A 13,022-nucleotide genomic window follows, 5' to 3' on the forward strand; every position below is an offset into this window, starting at 1 on the left:
TTAATGGTGAGAAGGGTGGAGGGACATGAAAGCTTCCAGCTCCATCTCCAGCATCAGGATATGAAAAAAGTCTTGGCAGCTCATTGCAATGCATTTTTTCCCAGGTGAGGCTGAAATCCTTGAGACTTCAGCTTTACAAGTTACCACCATATGGTATCCAGCTCCAGAAAAAAATCTTCCTGTGGAGTTCCTGAGAGGTGGCTTCTGCTGTTCCTCCATACTTTGCCCAGGGGAAGGAAACTGATACACACCAGCTTGCTTCAGCTGTTGCAAGGAAGACAAGATCAATCACACTGATATGTATTTTGACATTTTGTAGCTCCCACTAAATTCTTCAAATGTAGTTTTCGCAACTAAAGATATGCCATGGTGTCCACACATCAGAGAGACACAGAGATATAAGCTTCTCCCATCATCACTAGTCTCTAGATCCCAGGAGGGGCCCAGGAAGAAAAGAGTTTATCATCATACCCTACCAATTCCATAGAGTATGCTTCATTCGATGCTGTTTTAAACCTGTCTCTTTTCCAGAGCAATCATTTTTGAGCAAAATAAAACCAAACCCAAAAGAGAGCCCAGAAAAAAAGAAAAAAAGAAAAAAAGAAAAAAAGAAAAAAAGAAAAAAAGAAAAAAAGAAAAAAAGAAAAAAAGAAGAAGACGACGAAGAAACATTATCTCACTTGGTTTTGAGTCAGCCTCTCCAGATTCCTCAGGGAGCAGAAGAGCAAACAAGACTATGTTCAGAATGTTCCCGTTCATGAGCTGAGCTCAAACAAATGCACCAGAGCAAATAAAAACACACTCAAAACAAATCCAAAAGCAAACCTATTCGCTGAAAGCCAGGACACTGACTGGGGCTACAGGGGAGCCAGAAAAATACACGGGAAGGTATTGTTTTAAACCTACAGGCTGCACCTCTCAGCACAATTAGAAATGGATGTCTACAAGTTGTCTCTGCTTTTTGACAGGCACTGTGCTATTAAAAGCCACTACTCAGCTCCAGACAGAAGCTCCCTGCACGAATTTGGGTGGAGCAGCTGCCTTTAGACATCCAATTGACTCAGCAAAGAAAGACCACACGACCCAAAGAGCTCCATCCCACATGGAGTCCTCCCAGAGCTGCCCCCTCAGACTGGGGTCGCCCAAGCAAAGAGCGGGCTGGCAGTGAGCTGAGTGGGTTCCAGTGGGTGTTGTATTTGGGTTTCAGATGTCCAGCTGAGGGTAAAGGGAGCATGTGGACCTGTGACAGCTACAGACCTGTCACAGCCCCTCGCAGTGGGGGACTGGGATGGAGGACACACATGCTATGATGTGGAGACCAGGAGAAGAAGAACTGTGGCCCTCATCACGGAATTAATGTGGAAAATTGTAAGTAAACAAACCAGCTTTCTCCCTTGCAAATTCTGGGGCTGTCTCAAAAATAGTTTTCTTTGTGCAGGGAAAGCTAACCAGGTATGTTTGCTGCCTGGGTGTTTCAGTATTTCACATAGTGGACTTGCACTTGGCTCGTTCAGCTCTCACCCATCTCTGGAAAGGTCGTGTTGGAAGTCTTGAAATGGCAGTGGAAGTTTCAGACAGGCTGAAAGAGCTGTTTTTGACTTGCACTAGCTAAGGGTATTTCATGGCTCAACAGGAAGGAAGAAGATGTGGGATATGATGCTCACAGTTTAGTCTCCACAGTCATAGCAGTCGCAGCAAATCTTTAAGCAGCTTCCCTTCCACCACTTAATCTGCTTTCATTTAATTTTATGAAATATCAGTAAACGATGATTAATTTTAAGAGGTGTTTTGCTTTCCTCAGGATCATGGCATGCATGCAAATGCGGAAAATGGACTGCAACAGCCCTTCTGAATACGACATTGTTTGTTGTGGAAAAACAATTAACAAGAAGCAATGAGATCTTTCTTTAATCTTCGCTGTGATGAAAGCTCCCCTGATGTGTACTTGTCTTTCTGGAAGCACTCAGTGCTGCCACTAATCCTTTGCATTCTTCAGAGAATGCTCATTGGTGTAACTACCATCAAATGTAATGATGGTGTCTGCAGGTATGTTTGTCACTCACTTACGCTGACATACCTTTGAGGCCATTGAGTAATTTCTCCCGAACACAGAAGGATAAGAAGAGATCATTTAAAGCTGTGTTTCTGCAGCCTCCTAGATGCCTTTGGCCTCACTTTCTGCTGCACAGGTTTTGTACTCACATGGAGGCAGGTCAAAACAAACCACTCTTCAGACACCTTGTAGGCCCCACATCTAAATTTAAAAATAAACATTGCATTTAAAAGTAAAAATTTCACTAAAGGGCTGAGGGTTTGAAATTTTAATCTTAATTCTGCTTAATTAGACCAAAACCAGACGTTGGTAATGTGTATCTGCCATCTACTTTGCTCATGGGTGTTAGAGTGGAATGAATTACACTATCATAGGATGGTTTGGGTTGGAAGCAATCCTAAAGATCATCTTTTGCCATGGGCAGGGACACCTTCCACTACACCAGGTTGCTCAGAGCCCCATCCAAACTGACATGGAACACTTCCAGGGATGGGGCATCCCCAGCCTCTCTGGGCAATCTTCCAGTGCTTCACCACCCTCACGGTAAAAAAACTCTTCCTTAACATCTAATCTAAACTTCTTTTGATTTAAAATCATTTTACCTCGTCCTGACATTATCTACCTGGTGAAACGTCCTTCTCCCTCCTCTTTATAAGCCCCCTTCAGGTACTGGAAGGCCGCAATGAGGTCTCTCCAAAGCCTTCTCTTCTCCCAACAGTCTCAGCCTGTTTTCATGGCAGAGGGGCTGCAGCTCTTTGGCCCATGTCCACCTTTATATGCACCAGAAGAACCCCTAAGTCCTTCTCCGCAGGGCTGCTCTCAATGATTTCTTCTCATACTCTCACGTCTGGGATTTCCCTCATCCAGGTGCAGCATTTTGCGCTTGGACTTGAACTTCCTGAGGTTCTCCTTCACAGCTTCTCTCTCACAACCAAATAAGGAATAGATTGTGAGAGCCACCTTAAAGCAAGAGTGAGAAAAATAAGTCTTTCTTCTTTCTAAATGAAGTGGAAAAGATGCCTAGGGTTTCAAAGTGGCTGGGGCACAGCTGCAATCCTAACACTCTTTGAAAAGAAGGCTAAGAAAGGTCCGCACCTGCTGGAAAACCCTTCTTCAGCAGCTGGCCTGCTAGCCTTGCTGGCAACCCCATAACAACCTCCCTACAGGTGGTGGTGCAACTACCTCACCATCAGCAACCCAAAAAGAGATGGAACAACTGAATTCCAGCCTCTTCATAAGAGGGGGGTCCGGTCTCACTGTCACCATGGTTTCTCCTGGTGGAAGGAAATCAGAAACTGTTGCTGCTGTTGTTTACCTGACCACCCAAATGGTATTACTAGATTTCCTCGGGGCTGTTTTGCACCTGCAAAGGACAGATCTGCCCATCTGAGCATTGCAGACAAATAATCTCTCCACTCAGGCATTAGGCACAGCGGATAATTGCAGTGCTGGACCCAAGGCCAGAGATTCAGGATGCCCTGCAGCGAACATCCAAGGAGGAGCTGGGTGTCCTTTCTCTTTCACCCTGCTGGCTGTAAAGTATTTTTTCTGCGCTTGTTGGGATGAATCAACCATCGTGTTCAACCATCCAGCAGGGAAATCCTACTGCACTTGTAGTCATGTGAAGACACCTCTTCAGGTCTCCTACCCAATGCCTAAGGGTGGCTGGGGCAAAATATCTTTAGAAATCCAACCACACATTTTTACGTGTCACAATAGGCTCCACATGAATGTTGCAGCTCTGGAACCTGTTTTTGTATTCTTTTCTAAAAAACAGAGCGGGTGCTGCCCATAAGATGAAGGTTTGAAACTGAAATCCATTTAACTCTGAGTCTTTATGACCCTTCCAAGAGCTCCTTGGGAGGTCAGGACGGTATTTTCAAGGCAACTGAAACACGTTTACTAGTTAATGGCATGATGTACCTGTTCTGCAGGTAAATAAATTATTTTAATTACTGGCCCAGCTACTTCCCTGTACATTAAAGGAAAGAGAAAACTTATTTCTGTAATGAAGTCCATCGTCATGTAAAGACAGCTATGACCCTATTTACATGTGGACATAACAGTCTGCTTTTAAGAATACAGTCATCCTATGGTGCTTGTTTTGCTATAAATGTGTCCTTCCCACACTGAAATGTAATTTCAGCCTCACAGTAGGGTCAAAAGAAAGCAAAAGACCTGTTATACCCAGAAATGCTGAATTGTCATTGTGTACTAACCCATCTTCTTTATCAGCATAGTAGAAACTAATGAAAAAATGGCAAAAATTATTCTGATATTTCACTCCTTCCAACAGCAGCTTTTTGCTTTACCATTATTGACCTGCCCAGCTGTTTCACTGACACAAATTACTTAAGTTTTTCAAAATGCCATTTGGATTTCGCATCCATCCCTCCCCCATCTAGCATTTTCAGAATGCTTTTAAGTAGAGCAATATTTTGCCAAAATCGGAACCATATGATTTTCTCTCTGCAGCCAGTAAAAATTGCAGGGATGGTGTATGTGGTCAGTGAAAGAGAAAACAAGAAGGAGGAATGTGTGCACAGGAAAACAAAGGAATTGCAGAAAAGAGAAGTGATAAGGACTGTGCTGGTGTACTTGTTTGCCCTTTGCCAAGCATAACCAGGAGGATGCAAGCACAATTAAGCCTGGGAAGGCCCTCTGACATTCCTGGCCATGTAGTTTTCTGGTGCCTTCATAATTATGCTGTGGAACAGAGACTACTGGGACATCACAACAAGTCACAACATATTTAAGCAACCCATAATTTGCAACATTATAATAGGAATGCATGAAAAAATACAATGAAAAAGCCTTGTGGACCCACTGGTAAGTACTGATTCATTGCTGAAGTCAGACATTCTCATTAAAGTTTAGATCAGAAAAACAACATGTGGGTAACTGCTCCTCTCGAGAGGAGTAAGAGGTGAAACTATTGCTGCAGAGAAATTTGATTGCTAAGTTACTGCCCAAAGCCTTTCATTCAGCAAATAAACAACCAAATTATTTGCTCCTTGCTGTTAGGCTCAGGTTCCTGTTAGAAGAAATTAACTGTCCTCACAGAACTGGAAAAGAGTAGGGAGCAAGTTGTCAGATGGGCCTAAAGCTGGAAACTGACCTAACTTCACTGATCTCACTAGGAAGGTGCCTGTTTGCACCTAAGATTTACACAGAAGGAAAGAAAGCTAAATCAAAGAGTGTCTGTTTTCAGAGATGCAGTTTAACTGCGTACTCTGGCCCTACTGCAGTTCCTGCGAGGCACCCCACTAATATCTCCAACTCTGAAGACTTCAGCCAAAATTTTACAGCGTTGGGATTTTCACAAAAGTGCACACAAAAATTAAATTAAATTCATCCAGGGGGAAAAAAAAAAAAAAAAGGTATAACACCACATGATGTTTAAAATTGTTCAGGGGCCCACAGCATGCAAAAAGAAACACGTCTCTAAGATCTGATCTGCACCTTGCTCAGCTTCCACATTGCCTGAGGAATTATGAACCTTGGTGTTTCATTAAAAGATTAGCAGCAGCAGAAGCAGCAGCAACTTGCTGCAATGGAGAGCAAAATGGAAACTGAGGCTCCGCGATGCTGAGATAAGAGCACAATTCTCCTGCGTGCCACGAGCAGTTGCGCTCCCTGGCCTCTGCCTCCAGGAGAGAGGGAATTTTTGCAGTGCACACCATGGGAAACCCAGTGCCTGATCAATACCTGGCACCAACACCCCTCTGAAGCACACTGGAGGTGACACCTGGGTTCACAGCTGCCTGAATTGTCACTTTCTGCTATGCTGGTGAGCACGGGGAGGAGAAGAGGAGCTGCCCCGGGAGAAGAGGAGACCCTGAAGGAAGTGGAGCCGTGGCTGGATGAGCTGCATGTTGAGAAGCCAGTGCTGTCCTGCAGGAGTCCTTCCAGCTGGCACCAGATAAAGCAGCCCTGTTGCTATTCTGGTTTGCACTGGGGAATGGCTCTGAGCCAGGTGCTGGGTCTGAAGAGGCCTGAACCAAACAAGCTGAGTGTCGAGCCCGTAATACTAAAGAGGAAAGCAAAGAAAAGGTGCTTATCCAAGTTTAACTCACAATATTAGGCCACAAAATGAGCTCTGCATAGCACTTAGTTAAAACAGAATACCTGAGGGATTATAAATCTTTTCCCTTGAATTGCAGTATGTTGGCATGGACAGCAAATGCTGTTGTGGAAGAGTTATTTCATTGCATGACAATTGAAATGAATGTTGTGGAAGCATTTACACATGTTTCTTTGGATGTTACCATTCCCTTTGCTTTGATAAGATGCAGGCAAAATAGCTTTCATAACTTTAAAAATCCCTTTTCACTCATATTTTACATAAGCCCTGTAAAATTGAAAGTACAATGTGTTTCCTCGCTGCAATCAATCTCTTATACATGGCTATGGATAGAAATATACAGAAACACCTGGCTTGCTATTCCAAAATCTCACATTTAGGCTGATATCTTGCCACCATTTTCTATTAGATTAATATTTTTTTTAAAAAAAACACACACATGTACATATATGTTTATATAAATATACTTAAATATATAAAATTGCCTGAAATTCCAATATCAGCTTGGAATAAAACTAAAATACATAAGATAGTTGTTTTTTTGTTTGTTTGTTTGCCTATATGAGGGTTTGCTACAAGAAACAATAAGCATCATAAAATATTTTTAGGTGTAAACCATTACCAGAATTAATACATGCATTTATTTCAGGCTTTTAGGAACTGCTTCATTTAGTACCTTATTTACTAATGAAACTATGAATTTTATAAATGTTATCAATGAACAGCAAAATGTGGCTCAGGAATGAGCTGAGAGCCTCTCTCCTTCTGACTAGGTCAATTTGAAATTTATCTCAAAGAATTTAACCACGCTATAAATAGAACTAGTCAAACTTCTTCTGAATAGTTTCCCTGATGGGAGACAGCTTTTTTTTTTTTTTTTTTTTTTTTTTTTTTTAAACAGAAGATATTTTCATAAATATATTTACATTTCTTAAAATGAAGATAGGGAGTGATTTGGTTAGCAAAAAATATGTTGCAAGGAAAAAATGAAAACATACTTGCTTTCATCTCCATTCTTCATGCTGAAGAGATGATCCTCTCCCACCTAATTCTAATCACAGTGTGAAGCACAGTTAGAGCCTCCAGGCTTCAGTTCATTCCCAAATCCCATGAAAACCCTGCAAAAATTAAATACACAAAGAGGACTCTCTTCCACCTCCTCCCCCTCTTTTTTCAGGCCACATGATTAGGAAGAAAAAATATCATTTTTCCTGTTTCTACTTAAAAGTTAACTGGTGTTTTGAACACAGAATATTATTCTGTGGGGAAAACTTTCTTCTGAGGGAAAAGAAATCTTTACGGGGTACGGCCTAATCCAGTTCTTCAGCATTGCTGGGGTATGACTTCCCATGGAGCTGGTAGTAAACCCCTTCTCTGCTTCTCTGATATACAGTATGCATTTTTCAGTGACCCATTTTACAGCTTTTGGACTCCCAGGAAGACACAAAAAATATCAGTCAGTGTTACAGAACTGATTTTTCTTTTCCATTTTCCTCATAAGAAAAGGTGACATGATCAGTATTCTTCATTAATGTGTAATTTCACAATGTTTAGAAATTTGTCTTCCCTCTAACACTGAGCTCAAGACAAAAAATTCATGTAGGCACCAGGATTCTGAATCATCCAGAAAATTAGAATAAAATGAAAAAAAACCATCCAAACCAAACCAAAAGAAAACAAAAACCAGCTTCAGAGCTAATCTGAACATAAAAAGCCATCTGTAAATTTAAAGATGAAAGACTCTGACTTGTGGCTAACTGAGCTTTAAAAGCCAGACTTTTCAGGTAAAAAAAAAGAAATAATAACCTTATTATAAAATTCTTCTGCAATTAGGCATAAATAAGTAAATAAAGGATAATTTTGAGACTGACAAAACTCCAGAATACTCAGCAGGTCATGGACCATAATTTTTCTCTTGTTGCCATCAACATTCTGCTGTAAAAACAGATGTTAAAGTCATCATAACACGTCAAGTACTGCCTGTTTGAGAGAAGCAAAATGTCCTCACCTACGTTCGACTTTTATTTGGAGGCGCAAGTCTTCCCTGAGAACTGGCAAACTGAATGTCCTAAAATCATGCCTGCAAAACCTATATATGTCAGACCTCAAGCAAAACACAGTGAGGCTTGGTAGCACTTGGAAGTGAAATACCAAACCCAGCTTCTGAACTAACCTCGTATCTTGTCCGAGCACAGTGTGGAAGGCAAATACCTTGAGCATAATTCACATGTTAATTTAGCCTTTTGTTTCCTTTTATGAGAAGGACACTCAAGTCAGCCTCCATTTTAATAAATATATTGATGATTTTGAATTGTTTCAAGGATGGGATGCATTTGGTGTCCGATCATTCCAGCAGGTTTCCATCCTTTTCCAGTCCTTCCTGAGGTCAGCTGGCCACGTGGTCATTTCTGCTTCTGCACCCAACAAAGAGAGCCAGAATTTCACAGAAATGAGGTCAAAAACATTCCTAGAGGAAAAGATGCCTGTATAAAAAAGTGAAAAGGTGGCCTGAAAGTGATGGGGTCTGTGGAGCACAATGGGATGCACAGCTCAGTCAAGAAGAGAAAAATGGAAGGATGGAGCAACCCAGGCACAAATCCCATGAGGCACTCTCATATAAAACTTCCAAGAACCAATTTGGTTGTCTGTCAAAGTAATTCATCCCTAGACTGAAGTATTTAAAAAATTATGTTTTATTTTTAAAAATTATATTGAGGACCAAGCTATTTTTTAAAAGTTTGGGGTTTTTTTTCCCCCCAAAATTCATTTTCCTCTGCTCAAAGAGCATTAAAAAATTGCGTTCCATTAAGAGTTTCCTTTCTAGTTCAGTGTCCAAAGTAAAAAAGAGCAGAAAACCAAAGATCAGCTTGATCCAAATTAAAAAAAACAAATTAAAAAAAAAAAAAAAAATCTTTCCTTGAAATGAATTCTTGCCAAAAAACATTCTTTACCTAATAAACATTTTGTTAAATTCCAGGAAATAAAAAATTACATTTGGCAAATCTAGCCTCACTTTCTTAGAAGTTAAAAACCCCACTTTATTTCCTGTAACAAAATCTTCCTGTAAACCTGAAGAGTTTTATCATGGAATTATCAAAGGAAACATTTTATCTTCCTGATGAAACTTCATCCACTCACAAATCCTTCCCTCAGCTTCATCCAATATCATAAATGTTATTACTGGGAAACTACAGTTTTGGACAACAAGAAAGAAGGTGTGGGAAGGAAAGAGAGAAAACACAATTAATAACAGAAATATTTACATAGTTCTACAGTATCTTTTGAACCCACCCAGTGATATTTTGCACTGCCCACGAATGCTACTTAAGAGAAAATGAACATTAAGATGATTCTCCAACGTCTCTTGAAGTCAACCTAAAGACTCCAAATGACTTCACTAAGCACTGGATCAGGCTCTCTGGCATCTGGAGTTGGAAAGATTCATTGTTCTTTTTGCCAGTTCTGTCAAAAGTTATTTGCATCAAATGTTGTACATCCAAGTGGACAGCAAATAACTGATCAGAAAAAAAAAAAAAAAAAAAAGAAAAAGAAGGAAAGGGTAGGTTTTCATTTAAATTGTATTGCTTAGGTCATCTCTACAGATTTATATCATTCTTCATTTTGCCAAGTTGGCATTCATATTAGTTCAAATAGTGAGTGCATCCAGCTGAGAGTTCTGAAAGAATTAGAAACAGATTGGGTTTTTTTTTAAATATTTAGAGATTTACAAATCCAAAGACGTCACCAGCTACCCCATCTCTCTGTAGTTTTTCTCTCTTTATTTCCTGTAACACTGTCAGGATGACAAACTTGAGTCTGCCACAACCTCTGCTAAAGCTCAGAGAAAGATCACGGGACTGAACCACAGCAGAGAAAACAGCTCAAAGTTACCCGATCCCCAGTGCATCATTAGCAGTTCTGCCACTGTCTGAAGAATGAACATGACTACTTTTGTTTATATTAAACACACTGAGCCCTGTGAGAAACAGGTAGCAGGCATCCACTTTCATTTCGAGGACAGCAAACAGTTTTTGCAGTGAAAAAAAATCTCAGTGACCCTGGGGGTGAACAGGAAGCCACAATTTGCACTTCACCCACACCCACAGACACGTGAAACTGCCCCACTTGTGATCACACCAGGGGTGCACATGCTGCCCGTCAAAGCCAGAAACACTCTGAGAAGTGTCACTGTGCCATTTCAACACTTGGGGGTTTTTTTTCCCCATCATCTCACAGGGCTGCTCTGAACATCCAAGTGAGAGACATGGAAGTTTTAAGCAAAGATTCAGAAATCAAAGAAGAAACCAAACAAGCCACCAAAGCAAGCACCAGTTTGCACTGGCTGGGACTGACTGGGACACCAGTACAGCTTTGATCAGGGGTGTTGGAAGGTTTCGTGTTTGACAAGAGTTTGGCCTTGACAGGACTCAAACCCTGCATGACCACAGACCTTGAATTTTAGCATTAGTCATGAAACAGAGTAGTGTCCTGTAAAGCAAGTTGATTTGGTTTGGGGTTTTTTGGAGGAGGAGGAGGGTCTTGATCTTTCTGAAAATTGGTGATAAATTTATCCTGTTTTTTTCACCTTAAACCTTCTCACCTTCAGTCCTCCTGATTCAGTAGCTATCTTTGAAAACAGTTGAAGACCCAGACTACATCCACAAGCACGTGATGGTGAAGGGCATCAGACAGCACGGGGACATCGTTCTGCTGCTGCACGCACCTCAGATAAAGAAAAAAAGAGAAAGTTTTCAAAACATTTAGTAGTAGCAGCCTCATTTCCTTCACTGCATTCATTTTGAAAGTGATTTAAACAGCACTAAAAGCTATCCAGTGCTTTGGGAATGTCTGGGTGCTGCCCTGAGGCAGAGGGAGAAGGATCACATCTGGAAGGCTGCAGAGCTGTTTCCTTGCTGTCCTGAGCCCTCTGGTCATGGCTTTGCTGATTCTCAGCAGCGAGCCCCCAGCTGTACCAAGTGCTCTTCTTGCACACGAGCAGTTGGGGTGGCAAACCCACTGAAAGTTGCTCCCGATGGTTGGGTGAGCATTGCTTCAAGTTCATTGAGCTACCCTGTTGTGAAGGGAAATCTCTGAAGATGGAGAACAAGGGTAGAGCTGCCAGCTGACCCACAGCACAAACACAGGGTCAGTTCCTCCCACGGCAGAAGGCTGCTGCACAGCTTTGTGCACTTTGTGTGATCCCAAAACACAACCCCTCAGGGCTGCAGATGCTCCTTCCCTCTCCCAAGGGAATTCAATGGGATGTTTGGTTATCCTTCACGCCTTGAAGCATTAAATGCGCTCCAAGGCACTTGAGCCCCTACCTGCCTTCTGCAGAGCACCCTCAGCAGGGCTTTCCATGGAGCCAGTGTAACTCAGCTTCCTCACCATCATCTTCCTCCCACCTCCTGGTGGGCTGGTGAAACGCCCAAGCAGGAGCACCTGAGCTGGGAATAGGAGCTGGGAGCGAAGGGATGGCTTCAGCGAGCAGCGTACGCTTGGATTCCTACCAGGAGGAGGAGCAGTGCCAGCACTCAAAAGCAGCAATCGCAGCCAAGTTAGGTGTGTGCGCAGCCAGAGGGAAAGTGGGGAAGCAGTTGCCTCCCCGGCTCCCAGTTTTCCCTGGCTGCATCAGGAGAAGGGCTGAGACCCACAGTTTGAGCTGAGTGGAGCTGTAGCCCTCTCCTGTTGCACAATAAGAGCTGGCTTTGCGTCTTTGGTGGAAAAATGCTTTTCCCTCACCGCTGCGTGCTGCCCTGAAGCTTCCCAGGAGGCAACCCCTGCAACCGTGTCAGCACCTGCTGGGAGAGGAAAATGCTCTTAATCACAGGCTCTAGGGGCTGACACTAAGTCACCCAAAGAAACAGAAGGAGGGAAGCATGTCAGAAACCCAGCGTGCGCTGGGAAAAAGACAGACATGGACAGGCTTAGGGGCAGGTTTAGCAGCGGGGTTGGTGAATCACTGTATGCTTCCCATGCCAGAGCATGTTTAACCATTAGATAAATTTTGCCTGTAGTGCACATGCCAGTTGCTGTTTGGTGCAGTGAAGTGGGAAAGTGGCACCTTCACAGCACCAATGAAAACACAGCCAACCAGGGAACTGATTCTGTCTCCCTTTCTCATGCAGAACCCTGTCATGCAAGAAGCCTCTGTGCTGGCACAAAGGCTGCCCTGAATGGGCACCTGGAGAAGCACCATGGTGCTGAGTTAGTGCAAAACGGCAGAGCAAGCTCTGCTGGTTATTGTGTCCTGCTGTCGTGGCACAGGGAAATGGTTTCCCACTCAGGGATTTTAAAGCTGCAGAGCTGTGGCAGGGGAAGTTCACTCAGAACTGGATGCTCAGATTGGATTAATATACCACTTGCTGGCTCCTTTTCTTTTTTTTTTTTCCCCCCATCTCTGTAGGCTGTGAGGGAGGGAAGGCAGAGTAGAGGGGAGGAGAGGTCAGAAAAGATCCCAGCAATTGGTGAGTCACCAGGGCCTGATACTTATTTAGCAAAGAGCATGAATGTAATTACTGCAGAGGCAAAAGCTGCTGTGAAACAGCGTGAGACAGCACACTTTTCATCACGCTCAGCAGGGTGAGCAGTAAAAGCTCAGCTGGGGAATGTGGTTATACACTGACCTGCTCTCATCCTGTTGCTTCATGCTGCAGAGGAGAAGAAGCACAGCCTGGCACCCATAAGGATAGTTGGATGTGTGCATGTGTTTCTGCTCATCTGCCTCCCAAAATCTTGACAGGCTGTCATGGAAAGCATCAAAAAAAAAAAAAAAAAAAAAAAAAAGAAGACTGCTCGTAATCCAGTCAAATTTAATAACCAAGAATTAAGCTACTTCTCTTTTCCTTTCACCTGACTTGCTCAGAATCCAGTTGTTCTGGCATC

At 42.6% G+C, this 13,022-nt stretch overlaps 1 long non-coding RNA gene across 1 annotated transcript; it reads right to left on the reverse strand.

Moving 5' to 3' along the window:
* Nucleotides 1-2,591: 2,591 nt before the first annotated feature.
* LOC116438626 lies at nucleotides 2,592-11,918 on the reverse strand. The gene is made up of 4 exons (XR_004237850.1): nucleotides 11,462-11,918; nucleotides 10,738-10,860; nucleotides 7,136-7,255; nucleotides 2,592-3,013 (listed from the first exon to the last, which is right to left on the reverse strand). It is a non-coding gene; the product is annotated as an uncharacterized LOC116438626 (long non-coding RNA).
* Between the last annotated feature and the right edge of the window lie 1,104 nt (nucleotides 11,919-13,022).

Source organism: Corvus moneduloides, chromosome Z (assembly GCF_009650955.1).
Source record: "Corvus moneduloides isolate bCorMon1 chromosome Z, bCorMon1.pri, whole genome shotgun sequence".
NCBI lineage: Eukaryota > Metazoa > Chordata > Aves > Passeriformes > Corvidae > Corvus > Corvus moneduloides.